The sequence below is a fragment of the Peromyscus californicus genome, unplaced genomic scaffold (assembly GCF_007827085.1).
Source record: "Peromyscus californicus insignis strain IS unplaced genomic scaffold, ASM782708v3 Scaffold_4__1_contigs__length_199733344, whole genome shotgun sequence".
Taxonomy (NCBI): Eukaryota; Metazoa; Chordata; class Mammalia; order Rodentia; family Cricetidae; genus Peromyscus; species Peromyscus californicus.
In genome coordinates, this window is record NW_026294562.1 from 186460139 (window position 1) to 186473075 (window position 12937).

General features: G+C 44.1%; 1 pseudogene; it reads right to left on the reverse strand.

Moving 5' to 3' along the window:
• Positions 1-343: 343 nt before the first annotated feature.
• Positions 344-12106, reverse strand: LOC128124210 (coiled-coil-helix-coiled-coil-helix domain-containing protein 2-like; annotated as a pseudogene).
• Positions 12107-12937: the final 831 nt, after the last annotated feature.

Here is a 12937-nt window from a genome sequence, read left to right on the forward strand (position 1 = left end):
TAATTGCTTTTTCTGACTTTCTTTAAGGGATTCATTGATTTCTTCCAATTTTTTGTTTGTCTTTTCCTCAATTTCTCTAAGGTAATTTTTCCTTTTTTTTTTTTAGAATAAAACAACTTTATTTCCATTAACTCACACACACAAAAAAAACAGGACAGTTGATTCAAGGAGGCCATCATTTTCCAGTCCCAACACTACAAGCCTCAGTGAATATCTATACAATTAAAACTCTTTCATGGTTATTCTGAAGCAATGGATCAATTAGAAATAAGGTTTCATAAGAGTCCTTACTTGCACTGTCAATGTAGAGCCCATATCAATTTCTTCAGTTTGAACTTTTTGATTACATTAAACCATTTGCAATTCTGCACTGCCACAACACTTCATTGAAGCCCTCGAAGAGCTTGACTGAACTCTGATTCTGGGCACACTCCAGAAACTGTTTGATCTCAAGAGAGCAAGACCCATAAGATTGCTGGTCCAGCGGCTGAGATCCGTGGGGCTCCTGGTAAGTGATGTCAGGCCTTGCGGGCTCAGCATCACCAGCTCCACTGAAGCCCCCAGTGATGGCATGACCCAGGGTGTGCCCCCACTGCGGAGCCCACAGCCACACCAGCTGCAGTGGTTGACATCTGGGCCATCAGGCCTGGCTGCCTGTGTGCAGAGGTGAGTCAACTGCAGATGGTGCAGCTGCTGCTGGAGGATGAGCTGCAGGTCCTTGTCTGGGAGCAGCCCTCATTAGAGGGCCCTGGCTGGCTGGAGGGGCCACCCGGGAAGAGTGGGTTCGGCTTCCACGCAGCTTCCTAAGTGCTCACACACTCAGAGTCAGAAAATGACTAACTGTGAAATGCCCGCTGGTAATTTTTCATTTTTTCTTTAAAGGCCTCTATCATCTTCTTAAAGTCATTTTTAAGGTCAATTTCTTCTGCAGTCGGATGTTCAGGTCTTTCTGATATAGAACCACTAGGTTCTGATGGAGTCATATTGGTCTTTATGTTGTTGACTGTATTTTGGCACTGGCATCTACCCATCTCTTTCTCCACTCAGTGCAAGTGGTTTCTGTGTCTGAGGGAGCCTCTCTTGGTCTGATCCATACTCTTGGTCCATTGGAGGCTCTTGGTCTATTCAGAGCTCTTGGTCCAATCAGGGCTGGTGGACTTTGTGTCTTAGGGAACAGCTATTAGTTCAATCGGTGCTGGCAGACTCTGTCTGAGGGAGCAGCTGCAGTCTCGGAGGGTCAGAGAAATTTGGAAGGAGTGGGGCTTGTGGTTACAGGGTCTGGTGGGGGGTAGTGTTAGTCCAACCTGTCTGCAGGAGACCTGCCTACTGGCCTGAAACTGGGACTGCAATGGGTGGTGGTGTGGGGGCGCAGGGTTGTGCCCCTGGGCCCAAAGCCTATAGGCTTGGGTGTTTGGCTATAAGGACAAAGACTCACTCACCACTTAGTCCAATCGGGACTGGCAGGGTCTATCTCAGGGAGCAGTTTCAGTCTTGGAGGCTGGGTGAGTGCTGGTCTTCCTTAATGGGTAAGCAATCCTAAGTGTGTCTTACCCTCTGATCAGGACTAGACCACACCCATCTTCATTGCAGCCTCAACACTAGACTTGACTTCCACTGTTAGAGATACTCAACTTCCCTTCTATGTACTTCCCTCATGTGTAGAAAGCGACCACTCATTTACCCATTATTGGTACCTTTGCGAAGATGCTTCTTCAGTATCAGAAAGGAACCAGTTAGAAACACCAGTCACCTTGTGGCCTAGGACTAAGTGGATGTAACATGCTCTCAGTGGTTAACAATCACTGCATGGGTATTAGAAGGAAGCAATTCTTGAATTAAACAGAAGTGTCAGAGAAAGGGCTGGGCTCCATAAGGAGTGTAGTCATGTGCTCAATGTGTCTCTGTGGCTTTACAAGCCCTGGATCTTCACAAAAGCATCTTCAAGGCCAGGAAGATAACTAGTTGTAATAAAAAGTGCTGTCTAAATGGACAGGTTGAAGAAATGAAGGACAGACATGCAGAGATTCTGAGAGAGAAGAAGCAACCGCCTCTCCTACCCTGGGGAGATTTGAGTCTCCTCAGATCAGGGAAGGGGACACTTGGGTCAGAGGAGGTTCTGACTGTGGGAGCATCTGGACTTACTTTTGCCTTAATTTCCTTCAGAATAAGTCAGAGTAACTTATCGCTAAGTTCCTTTCCTCAAGATACTTTATTTCCACTTCACACATCAGCACAAGTCAGATTTGTTAGGAAAAGACACTTTACAGCCACTCACTGAACATGTCCCATAATAAACAAACACTCAACTCTTGATGTGGTTTTCTTCATCTGTGCCCAACCTGCATAGGTTTGTTTCAAGCTGTGCCTGTTACCAGGGAATTCATGGGTATATGTTCCACATTACATGTGAAAAATTACAAATCAGAGTCCACTGATAACAGGCCCTGTCCACACATTGGTGCCACATTCCCTGGGAGCATACAAGTTTTTAGACTATCATGGGTGGAGCATGTTGCCAGAGTGACCAGAACTTCATCTTGCATTTATCAAGTACAGTTCAAATGCCACTCACGATGAAGAAGAAGGTGTCTGGAAAAACATGGAAGAAGACACTGATCCAACACAAGGGCAAATATGAGGATAATCTGTGAATGAGATTCTCATCATAAATTAACACAGAGGCCTTTTATTGAAAATAGATTGTTTTCCCATATCATGTATCCTGGTTTCCCCTACCTCATTTCTTCATAGAACCTCCCTCCTTCCCCTTTCATCTGGATCTACTCCCTTTCTTTATGTCGTTAGAAAAGGATAGGATTCTAAGAGATAATATTAAAATAAAACAAAATAAAATACAATGAGATCTGTTTCCCAAGTCCTAATTGGTCTTATTAAAAAGTCAGAGCCATATATTGGGGTAAATACTGAAAGGCCAGAGAGACAAAGGAACAAGCCACTAGAGAAACTTCTCACCACTCCTGAATCCTCAGGCCAAAAGGGGAGGCAAGATCCTCTTTCCATGAATCCTGTGACTAAATGCCTCTGAGTCCTCAGCCAAAAGAGCCTTGAGTTCCTGTCTGCTCGTGCCTTATATGCCTTTCTCTGCCCAGCCATATCACTTCCTGTCTCAGTCTTCCCAGTGCTTGGATTAATGGTGAGCATACTTCCCAAATACAAGTAGCAGAGGTCTGAGATCTCAAATGCTGGTGTTAAAGGTGTGTGCCACCACTGCCTGGCTCTGTTTCTTTTAGACTGGATTAATCTCGTGTAATCTAAGGTGGCCTTGAACTCACAGAGATCCAGACAGGTCTCTGCCTTTGCCTCCTGAGTGCTAGGATTAAAAATGTGTGCCCCCATTGCCTGACATCTGTGGGTCACTGTGTGTCTAGTTCTGCTCTCTGATCTTGAGTCCAATTTTATTAGTGTGTGACAAAATATTACCATAGAGAGCAACAGAAAGACTATCACATCAAATTTGGATGGACAAACAAAGAGAAGGAAAAGAGCCAAAAAGAAGGCACAAGAATCAGAAGCCCACTCATTTGAATACTCAGGTATCTCACAAAAAAAAAACAGGAAACTAGAATCCATAATATATCAACAGAATTAGATTTACTCATTTTATTTTATGTGTGAGTGTTTTACCTATTTGTGCATATGTGAAAAGAGAGCACCATATCTCCTGGAACTGGAAGTATGGATGCTTATGAACCACCATTTACAGCCCAGGAATTGAACCTGCGTCCTCTGTAAGGACAAAAAGTCTTCTTTACTCTCCAGCTCCCCTCCCAACACAAGCTTTTTGTGTAGTGAATTTTTTTCTCCACTTGGAATATATAACTTTTTTTTCTCCCTCTGTGTGGTTAGAAAAATGTTTCTATTTTAACAAGATGTGTGGCACATTATCAAAATGACTTTGATGTGAGGGAACAGTCCTCCAAAGAGAAAAGGCAGGAAGGAAAGCATGGAATCAAACAGCTCCACAGTTAACCGTGTGATTGCAGTTTAGATGACAAAAGACATCGTTCAGTGACTCTTCATCCTTGCTAAAAGGCATGATGACCACTATTTCTGCTATAATTTTAAGGTGAAAACTTCCCTTTCCCTACATTGGTAGCATTTGTTTTCCTTATATTTGGACCGTGATTTTCCTGACACGTGTCCATGTCCACCGTTATTAGTGTGGATTGTCATAGATAACAGTCAGCCTTTGGCTTCTGTTTTTTATTGTTTCTTCCTAAATAGACATGTTGCACCTCTCTCCATAGACATTTTTAGGTCCTTACCCTTTTGTCACTCAGTTCTTTTAAACAATTTTACTATGTCTGGCCACTGATAGTTACACAGTGTAATTTTAGCATCTCTTTACTAATGTCTAATCCCAACCACTTTTTCATATGATCCTTTAGCCTTTCTAGGAACATGATAGGCCGCTTTTCTTGTTGTTCATTGGGCCTTCTCAGTTTCTTCTCTGCATTTTGATGAAGCAAATTCCCTAGCCATCATGCTTTCAGAACACAGAAATGGGACCCTGAGGCTTTTTTTCATCAAGTAGTCTGTATTGTGTACTAGCATAGTATGCAGGATTTCTCCACAAAGTCAGAGAACCAAATATCTGGAACAAAATGTTTTATACATCCGTTGCTTCTTTGTCATTCACGTAGAGTAACTTATATCCGTATTGGGTACTTTACTGTAGAATGTTTAAAAGCTGGAATGGGGAAAGAGGGAAAGGAAAGGTTGTTGCAGAAGGAAAAGGGTGTGGTTGCTCCTAGAGTCAAGGACCCTGACCAGATAATATGGCTGTTTCTTAATTTTCTTATTGGCTATTGGGAATCCCTACAATATGACCTGTTATCCTGACATTCTGATCATTGTTGTCTTGTCTCCAATCACACAATATGTCTTCCTGCTTGAGTTATTTGCCTCTGCTGTGTCTTCTGCCTACAGTTGCTGGTTTCTTAGATATCCAGGCTTCCCCTCAGAAGACACCTCTCAGTGTCTTCCCTGGTGATTCACACTGGCCCACTCTGGCCCACATAGTCAATGCCTTTACTCTGCTTTGCTTCCTCCAAACATTTTGTGCTGCATACACTCTGCATTTATTAACATGTTGTCTCAGCCTGGCTAAGGAATTTGCCCTCTGCTCTAACTTTAACCTCCTCAGAGAGCCTGGCCAAAAGGATGTCTCTTGTGACAGCTTAGTGAATGGGTGGTGGTATTGGGAACATCAAGACTCATTTAGTCACATGACCTTCTGAGATCCTAGGAGCATGTTAAAAACCAGAAAGATGCCAAGGACCCACAAAGGGAAAAGGAGGGAGGAGATATGTGGGTCCAATAAAACCAGGATAGAATGAGACCATAGCCCACAGGAGGCAGGTGTTTGCAGAAGGGAAGAGTCAGCTGTGGACATTCCTGAGGGTCTAGATGGGGAGAACAAAAAAGGCCCTCTGGACTAAATAGGGCCCCTAGTTCTTAGCACTGCCAATGGGGCCAGGGAGTTCACTCAATTCTCAAGCTCCACACTGTCCTCAGACTATATTTCTTCCAATGAAGCACAAGATAAAGACAGAAAACAGGGAATGTGGTAAAGTTCTGGGTTTAATTCCTCAGAATGTTGACCCCAGATCCTATCCACTATCCCTCTGATACTGAACTGATAACTGCCTGGGTCTAGTCTCAGCTCAGGTACAGGTCCTGAGGTCAGGAAGGGGCATCTGCATAAGGAAAAATAATGATCACCAAGTGGATTGCACTCAAGTGGCCCCAAATAACTTAAACTGTCTTTATTTATACTTTAAAAAATTTACCAGTTTTGCCTACACAAACAGCTTTATAATTGACTCCTGTTTTTTACTTTTAAGAAATAAACCACATTTTAAGAAAAACATCACAATCACCACGAAAAGCCTTCATTGTTCCCCTTTATACTTCCCCAAATACACTTTCCCACATTCTACATAACCTTATTCTAAACATAGAGTTCAGCATTTTTGCAGACTTAACTAAATATTGAGCAAGACACATCCTGCCCTTGCAGCACTGATGTCAACTGGCAGCTACTTGCAGTTGCAAAGTTAAAAAATAACAGACAATGCTTTAAGGACAAAAATATTCAAACACAAACAACTCTTTCATATCTGCAACATATGCTTTTATAAAGTTTCCTTTTCTACGAGAGGGCCCCATGTCTCAATCTCTCTGTATAAGACAGACTTAGATAAGGCACTCTTTTCCCATCCCTCTAGACCACACTTCTTCCACCAGGACAAGCTCCTGTGTATGGTAAAGATGGATCTGTCCATCCCATATTTTACATTGCATTTTTTCCATTGGTTCATACTAGGCCCTATCATTGATTCTATTGGCTTAGTGTCTAGGGAACTTATTCTCGACAGGTGGCACTATGCGTATTCCCTAGGCATTTTCCGTATTCTGTGTATGCATGTCTTACTCTCCTTTCCCGGAACTGTGAGGCAATGTTCCATGTGTTGTTTTCTCATATGTACCTAACTATCTCTATTGAGTTAGGGAAGTTCCCAGGATTAGGAGTTGTAGTTAGTAGTTCCAGATAAGAGAATTAAAAAGCACTAGCCCCCTGCTGGATCTTAAGGCAAATATTTGAGAAATAAGTGAATTTCCATAGAAAATTAGTGCTACTGCATGTAAGACTGACAAAGAAAATTAAAAACTACCCAAAGAATCACAACTATAATGAGAAAAAGAGAAGAGCCTGCAAGCCACATGAATTCTGCAAATTTCTAAGCTGTATTGTGGCCTACTGGTTCTTGCTAATTAAGAGTCCACTTCCATGGGTGCTTTACCCTAAGAAAATCCATTGGGCAGGTACTCATATGCTAATCCAAGATGAGGCTGCAGAGAACCCAACAGACACCTTGGATATCTCTCTCTCTCTCTCTCTCTCTCTCTCTTTCTCTCTCTCTCTCTGCCTTCTTCCTCACACACAGGGTTCCTTCATAGATGGCAGTAAATAACCAGAAACTAAGGAAACAAAAGGCTGTTATTTGGAACTGAGCACTATCCAGCAGATGGGTGTTTGTGACTCTGGGCAAAAATTACCTATTCTGAGGGGCCTCTCTCCCTAGTAACTTGCTCCGCAGGTTCTGAAAAAGTGTAAGCAGTTGTCTCTCTCTAGACTGAAATAGAGGGAAGAGTCTCAGGCAGGATGACAGAGACCCTACAAGCCAGGGTACCTGCAGAGAAATGAAGGTATCTTGGCAACTCATGGGATAAATTTCTGGAATTGGAAAATTGCACAGAATGCTTGACATCTGCACAGACACTCAGATCACATTTTCACAGAAGTGTTTCTAAGTTTGTTGGCAAAGTTTTGGTGGTTCCCTGGGCTTGGTGCCCAGAGAACCTGACTGGATTGCACATAGGGAAGCCCACCACCTTCTGAGACCCGGGTCACCTATACTCTCACCCATTCACACTTTCACACTCCTTCCAGAATTTGTCTTCTTGACTGCATCAGAGAAAAGGGAGGGTGAGGAATGAGAGAAACAGAAGGAAATCCACAGATACCTCAATGAGAAATTTAAGTAACTCTCCAGCCCTGGGGCACAGATGACATCAGGAATGAGAGAAGGCTCTGTCATTGGTATGCAAAAATGAATTAAAAAATTCTTAATAAAAAAGAAGACAACATGACCCTGCTCATTCCATCATGAAGCTGGGTGAAAATTTTCTTTATGTCTAAGGAGACTAAAAATGCTGAACACCAGCATGAAACACATCATGGATAGTGGTATGAGCATGAGTATACTCCAGGATTCAAGGTTGGATAAAATATGTAAAACTACAAACTCCTGTGTGTGCTTGCATGTGCATGTGTGCTGGAGTGTGGTTAGGTGCTTTGTTCACAGGGAATAAATAGTGTGAAATATGTTCCCTCAAATTGAAGAAGAAAAAGAATTTAATCAAAAGTTAATTAAATTTGAACCTTGCTGTGGGATATCATTTAGTATGCTGTGAGTATGTGTTGCTCTGATTGGTTGATAAATAAAGTGCTGATTGGCCAGTAGCTATGCAGGAAGTATAGACTGGGTGAGCAGATGAGGAGAATTCTGGGAAGAGAGAGGGCTGAGTCAAGGGTACCAGCCAGACACGGAGGAAGCAAGATGTCAAGACAGAACTGAGAAAAGGTAACAAGCCTTGGGGCTAAACATAGATAAGAATTATGGGCTAATTTAAGTGTAAGAGCTAGTCAGTAATAAGCCTGAGCTAATGGACAGGCAGTTATAATTAATATAAGCCTGCCTCTGTGTGTTTACTTGGGGGATGAGAGTGGAAGAGATTTGTCCTAACCGCTCGCTGGCCAGGACACAGGAAAACTTCCGACTACATTTGGCGTACCAAGGTGGGGCTCTCTAATTTCCATAAGGCCTAAAAGAGTTAAAAAGGGCTTCTAAACACACAAAAACAGAGCTAAAAACAGCTTCCTAGTTGTGTCTCAGGCCAGCCATGAGCTACAGTATGGTGGGTTCATGGCATTCGGGCTTGAGTTACAGCATGGCGGATTCCCACTGAGTTACACAGAGGTCTCTCCAAGCCATGCACAGCACACTGCATGGCAGATTTAGCTTTTGCTAGTACAGACAAAAAAATTGTTTCTGTGCTACACGCTGCTTTAATGGAGGCATAGAACCACTGCTCCCAAGAGTTGGTAGTAGCATGGCTCCCATGGCTGGTGGTAAATGTACCACCACCATGTTGAAAAATTGAGGTGGGAGGAGTCATCAGCCAAGGCTGCTGCTTCTGTCCTAACCACTCTTCAGTTTAAAGCAATAGATTCACAATAAAAGAGATTAGGATGGAATAAACCTCTAGACAGTTTACAATGTGTATAAAAATATATGTAAGCTTAAAAGAGAGAGGAAAAGGAATATAGATGGTTATATAAAGGATAGATAATTTTAAAAATAAAGTCTTTAAAGGGAAAGTAAAAGTAATATAAAAAATAAGCCACATGAAGATAAAAATCACACAGAGAATCTGGATTGCATTGTCTTTGGTATTTTTAACTGGAGAGAGACATTTGATTATAAAGGTTGCTAAGTTAAACTAATATATGTATTTTAAAGGTATCTTGACTTCAAAATTTGGATCTAAGATTATGTTGCTTTGGAAAGGAGGCTCTGCTTTTGCACAGGAAATGAGAGGCTATGGACTTGTTCCAGTTTAAGATGGATCAGATCTGATCAAGAGAGACCTTCTGAATCTTAACAGATGGTACCTATCAACAAAGGTTATAGCTGGTCTTCCCAGGACTTGACCATTATCTCGAATTTTCCAGGATCCCCAAAAGACAACCACTGCCCCCTGTCAGCAGGAAGTAGCCTAGAAAACTATGCCCACATCCACAAAAACTGGATTACGGTTATTTGTCTTTGTTTAGAGATTGATTACATATTGTAATTGGTCATAGTCAATATCTTTCTAAAGAAGAAAAGGGGACAGAGATATAATAAGATAAAAGGGTAAATTATTAAATCTACTTTTAAAGAGCAACAACTTGTTTGAAATGTCTTACAGTGCTAGGGATTTTAGTTTATTGATACAAATTTAAAGTTAATTTTGTTATACTGCATACATATTTCTACTCTAAGGAATTATGTTTATGTAACTCATTTAAATTATAATGGATGATTACGAAATACAGATTAATAATTAGTCATCCATGATAATCAAATTTATAGTCATGTTAGCTTAGTCTTCTAGCTATACATGGATATATTTCAATTAAGTAGGTAATCTTCAAAGACTTCAAAGACCTACAGAATATGGCATCTAAATGTTTTAAAAACTTAGACCTTCTGGACAGTGAGACACATCTGCTCCTGGCAGCACTGATTTACTTCAAAAAGGAAGAGGGACGTCGAAGACACTCCATGTGGAGTTTATCTTCTTCTTGGCAAAATTAGCCATTTGGGCAAAAAACTGCTCTTGCCCATGCTTGGATGGGAGCTCCACCTCAAGCCCTGGCACCCTGGTATCCCTATACCTAAAGAGTCTGGAATGTTTGGGTGGGAGATCCACCTCACACAGCTCCTCCCCAAACCTGCCCCTTCAGAATTCATCAAATACAACTCCCCCCACCCCAGAGAGGCACAAGATCACTCCCACAGGAGATATGTAAGTAGCCAGAAAACAGACTTGTGGTTCTTCCAGTCTTGTCCCCTTCTCCTCTCTGTGGGGGACCATGGAATCTCCTGGGAGCACTTTTCCCATTAAAACTGGACTTTTCCTAATTGGGTCTGATTGAATTTGTCAAGACAGCGAAGGGGCCTTCAGGGGGCCTAAAACTTATCATCTGGAGGTTCCACAGAGGAGGGGTGGATGTTTCCCCACTGGCCCAGAGCCACTTGGTGGGAAAACACCCCTCTCCCCAACACCTTCTCTCTGTCAGACTGAGATCAGCTCCTGGTTAGGTAAGTTTCCATTTCAAGTCATTGCCTAGGAGGCCCAGGGTCTCTTCATTTTTCAGAGTGTCTTGCCAGAGACACAGCCATACCAGGCCCCTGACCCCTTCTGGAGCACAGGACTGCCTCCGTTCCACCTGACCCATTCCAGTGTGGAGGGCTGCCTCCGCTCCACCCCACCCCATTCCAGAGTAAAGGGCTGCCTTTGTTCCATGGGACCCCTTCTCCAGAAGACGTTGTGTTGAAGGGAATTTCCCACACCTCCCTGTTTTTTTGACCCAAGATTTACCACAATGGATGCATTGTGCTAGGCTTCAGGTCCCCAGCATAGGCTTGAGAAACAGCACTTGCCATTCAAAGCCTGCTCCCCAAATGCCTGCGGCGTCTTTTACAAAATCTATTCAAACCGGGGTTACAGAACTGCCCTATGTCCACGGTTTTGGGGTTCTGTGTTCCTGCCCTCCCTACAGGGGCCAGTGTCTCACTGTACAGGTCCATTCACTGCTGGAGACACTGACCCCTACCCTTCCCTTCCCCACTTCCCTCAAACTCTACCTACCCAAACTTCTCCAGGGCCATAAAATCTAAGACCAAATGCCTCCTCCTTACCCTCCTTCCTGTCCTCCCCTACCCCCACTGCTCCCCCATCTCCCAATGCCTCAACCTACACACTGGCCTAACGCCCCCAAATCTTCCCCGGTTTCTCCTTATACTCGGTCTTGCCAGACTCCTGCCTTCCCACCCATTTCATTTCTCAGTCAGCGTCAGATATTACAAAAAATTTAAAAAGGCCGAGGAGGATCCACAAGCTCCCCTACAGGAATTGGTGAAAATGGCTTTTAAAGTTTTTAATGCTTGAGGATGGCAGCCAAGTCAACTTGACAGACAAGGCTGCAACAGAATACACTCCAAGCCCAAGCCTTAGCAGCTGCTCTGAGGCCATCAGGGTCCCCCACAAGGGGACAAGGGAAGTCGGCCATGAGGCTCCATCTCGCTGGAGCTCAGCCCAAGTCAACTCTGCCAAAAGCCTGCTTCAAATGTGGAAGGCAGGGCCACTGGTCACAGTATGGCCCTGGCCCCCAGCCGCCCAGGAGGCCATGTCCTGTCTGCCAACAGCCTGGGCACTGGAAATCGGAATGCCCGCATGCAGGCTGGTCCTCTATGTCATGCCATGGAGGTCCAGCCTCACCAACACTGGCAACTGAGAACTCCTGAGCCTGGTGGAGCCTGACATGGCCTAGACTCCCATTGCCCTCTCCAAGCCTAGGGTGATGCAACAGATAATGGGTAAGCCCATTGACTTTCTTTTGGACATGGGAGCTACCTATTCTGTTTTGACATCTCAGTCAAGTCCTACAGTTCCCTTACCAATTTCTGTCGTGGAGGTAGACAGGATCCCTTCCTTCTCACTTAAGACCCTGACACTTCCCTGCATTCTTGCACAGTGATTCTTCTCACACTCTTTTTCTGGTCATACCTGCTTACCTTTCTGCTTGGTCACAATGTGCTCAGCCTTTTTGGGGCCACGCTCACCTTGGCCCCCATACTCTCCGGAGTATTTCACAAGTCCATTCACAGGAGCCCTCTTGATTAGTCAGCATCTGCACAAGGTTTGAGGACACCAACCAGGCGAGGACTGGCAGGTGGACTTCATTCATATGCCCACACCTAAAGAACTCTGTTACCTCCTAACTGTGGTTGACACCTTTATCCTCAGGAAAGGTTGAGAAGGCCAGTGGACTCACCAAACAACAGCTCACCAAGCTCTCCACTGAACTCAGGTTATCTTGGCCCTCCCTTCTCCCCATTGCGCTTACCCACATCCGGACCACCCCATGTTCTCCTACAGGCTTGAGCCCTTTTGAGCTCCTTTACGGAAGGCCCTTCCTCCTCAATCACCACCTCCCGGCCTAAACTCCCCCACCGGCTGGGTATCTCCCCTCCTTCTCTCTTCTGAGGTCCCTTCTCTGTTCACATGCTGACAGCCATCTCCAAGCCTCAACACCAACAGACCCAACTGCCCCTGAGCCTGCCCCACTCTCCCCAGGGGACACAGTACTTATCAAACAGCTAGCTCCTGAGTTTCTTGAGCCCTGATGGACAGGATATTACACTGTGTTATACTGTGATTCTCACCACGCCCTCAGCTGCCAAACTCCTGGAACATCCATGCTGGTACCATCTCTCCAGGCTCAAATGAGCACCTATTCAGGATACATGGTCTGTCCAGCAGCTGGGACCCACCACCCTCCAGTATTCCAGATGCCCCTATAAAGGAGCCTATCTGCTCTTCTGCTCTGTACATTCATCTTTACAGTACAACTAGGGCAGATATTAATGATCTATTTTTTCCTAGAAACTTGCCTTCTTTGCTTCCTTAAAAAACAGATGCCTGAGGTCTCCAGGATGACAATTAACCAGATGCCCCTCCACTGACATCTCCTGCTGAATGTGAGATCACCAATTCCCGACTCCTCTTCCCCACATCG